Below are 2967 nucleotides of genomic sequence, written 5' to 3'. Positions count from 1 at the left end.
TCCAAGTTTGTCAAAAAGTTAGCTTGTTGGTCAAGGGGTATGATTCTCGTTTCTGGCTTGTTAATTGAAATTTGCGAGAGATCCCGGCCGAGCCCACTATTCTGCCGCCAATTTTGAAATTACATCGAACTTTTGCAAAGAAGGACTTGCATTTCTGCAACAACTTTCAGGAACTCATGATGCCTTAAAGCGCTTTCCAGTCGTTGAGTTATGTTTGAAGTGTTGTAGTGTGGGGAAAGATGTGCCCAAATCACCCCACACGAACCTCAACACTTTGCGAAGGAGTTCGGTGCAAATAATCAGGGACTTGGACTTTCTTTGAATGAGTTCTGCTTGTACCTGTATTCAAGCTTGAAACAGCAACTGGGCTTCCATCTCACGGGAGCAGCGTGTGGCAGTTAGCGAGCAGGTGACGAGGTTTGGGGTTGATGTACGTCACTTTCGATCTTTGAAATTTCACCAAGCAAAGAAATGATGAATCCAACTGTCCCTGTAATCCTTTTGTTCAGGTTTAATCACAGGAATATCTTCAGTCAGGAGGTGAAAAGTAATTAAAAGCGACGACTGGCTTTGGGACAATCAGTATACTTTGTCACAGACAAGGCACCGGAAGGCTCGAAGGTAGATCACACCGGTTGTGGGAGAGCTGGTTGGTGGTGACATGGAAGTGTCTGCAGTGTGCGGGACCAGACTGCTTCCATGTATCCACAATTAATGTCCCTCCCTTTATTTGGGAAAAGTACAACTGAGAGTGGACAAGTTCCATCCCGGTCGGAGCAATCTGAAGCTTTAACTGACTGACACCCTGGTTTGGGATGTCTTGCAGTTTACATTTAAGTTAGTCTCAGTGGCGCAATGGGTTAGCGCAGTCTAGTTGTTAACCGAAAGTTTGGTGGTTCGAGCCCACCCAGGGACGAAGCCTTTAACTGTTTTCCCCGAGGATTCAGTGCCGCACAGTTCCAGGTTGTCATTGTGCGTTTTGGCTGCACGAATATATTCCGCAAACATTGCCAGCTGTGCTGTTATCCAGTGAGTTCCCACTCCAATACTTTTATGAACATTTAGTTCATGGAAAACGATAACAATTTTTTACATGGACCATGGTCCTCCATCCAGTCCACGAGAAATAAATTACGTTATTGTGTTTAAAGGAACTGGTGGAAATTGTCTGACCGATCGTTATGGCTTTGCTCAGATTCTGAGAATCAACAGTTTGCGAAGAATTATCTCATGGCCAATGCCTAGCATGAAAATGTCTCTCAGCATTTGTTCTAGGAATCCCTCAAATTCGCAATGTCCTGCGAGGCACCTTAATTCTGCGACATCGCTCGCCACTTCCTGGCCCTCCGACCGTTGGCACGTGTCGAACCGATACCTCGCCATCAGATCGCTTTCTTTAGGATTTAGATGCTCGCAGACCAGCGCACACAATTCTTCATGGGATTTAGTTGTTGGTGTCACCAGAGCGAGAAGATTCTTCATGAGGCCATAGGTTGTTGCCCCACAGACGGTCAGGAGAATCGCCCTTCATTTGGCAGCGTTCTCGTCCCCTTCCAGCTCGTTGGCCACGAAGTATTGGTCGAGTATCTCCACAAAGGCTTCGCAATCGTCCACTTCTGAGAACTTCTCCAGGATACCAACTGTTCCTTGCATTTTTGCGTGGTTGTTCATTGTCTCGTCGCCAATTGATATGCTCATAATAAAGGATGAAACTTAGTATTGTGAACACTGAGTAAGTGTGACCTTAGCTCCTTTAATAAGACTCCAGAGTACAGGTACCTCATGGGTGGCCTGCTTACAAACCGTGCTCCCAAGGGATACTGGGATCCCTTGGGACTCCGACAGGTAGGCCCTCTGATGATGGTGTGCACAGGTTGTCAAGGGTAAAATACATAACACAAGATGTGAACAGAAATCAACCATCAAAAGCCCTGTCATTAACCGCAAAGTGTTTCCTGCAATTTTCTGATCGCAAAGCGCTTTCAGTCCTTGTCCTTAAAATTGCAGACGCGGAAATTGGGGAGTTTAATGACTTTGAAAGGAGGACATTGTTGTTTGGTGCCGTTCTGGTCAGAGAAATGTTTGTGAAAGGAACTTTTTGCAGAGAGAGGGATTGAGCATTTCAGCTTGTTGCTGAACACCTCTCTGGGCACTGAGCAAAGCAGCAATTTCTGTCCTGTGAAGGTTATCACATTTCCTTCACACGTGAAAAGTTCCCGGTTCAAGCCTGCGCAGAAACATTATTTCTCAAACAAAAACTTGTCTGCAATAAAAACTGTTTTGGATACATTGTTGAATGAACAATGCACATTTAAAACCAGTCTCCTCCAATACAGATTGTGTAAAATCAGATCGGGGATAAAAATTCATCAAGGATTAAAGTTTCATGAGTTATTAAAGTTCACTTTTTGAAGTTTTGACTGTCCCTGTCAGCATTTCATTCATTCTGTGAAGCAATGCGAACGGTTTACACCAGCGGATCGAAGCTGCATTTGAAACCCACAAACAACTCATTAATTATTCGCTCTTCCCCAGTTCCAGAGCTCAGAGGGTTATTGTCCATCCCTGGGATACAAGCTACCTCGGACCCGGACCAAAGCTCCCCGTACTCCGAGCACAGTCGCAGGAAAACCCCGGGGGAGAGGTTATCCCGTTCACTGGGCCTTCCAGCAACCCTGAACAAGCGCCCGGTCTGAAACTTTCCAGAGTAATAACTTGTATCTGGAACATCTAACAGTAAGGACGGCCGAGCGGTCTGAGGCGCTGCTTTCATTATTCGATTAAATTATCAATTCTCCCTCAGTTCGCATTTTTATCATTGTGCAAAAGAAGATCATGGGTTCATTCATGATATTGACCCGCGAAAGTAACATAAAAGTTTAATGTAAAGAAATCGCCCAACGTGGGGCTCAAACCCACGACCCTGAGATTAAGAGTCTCATGCTCTACCGACTGAGCTAGCCGGGC

The 2967-nt window shown here is 45.5% G+C and overlaps 1 non-coding gene across 1 annotated transcript; it reads right to left on the bottom strand.

The window, feature by feature from the left end:
* Nucleotides 1-2894: 2894 nt before the first annotated feature.
* On the bottom strand, nucleotides 2895-2967 carry trnak-cuu (transfer RNA lysine (anticodon CUU)). Its single transcript has one exon. It is a non-coding gene; the product is annotated as a tRNA-Lys (tRNA).

This window comes from Pristiophorus japonicus, unplaced genomic scaffold, assembly GCF_044704955.1.
Source record: "Pristiophorus japonicus isolate sPriJap1 unplaced genomic scaffold, sPriJap1.hap1 HAP1_SCAFFOLD_528, whole genome shotgun sequence".
Lineage (NCBI taxonomy): Eukaryota > Metazoa > Chordata > Chondrichthyes > Pristiophoridae > Pristiophorus > Pristiophorus japonicus.
The sequence above is the reverse complement of the archived record's forward strand: the minus strand, read 5'-3'. Positions and strand labels throughout refer to the sequence as shown.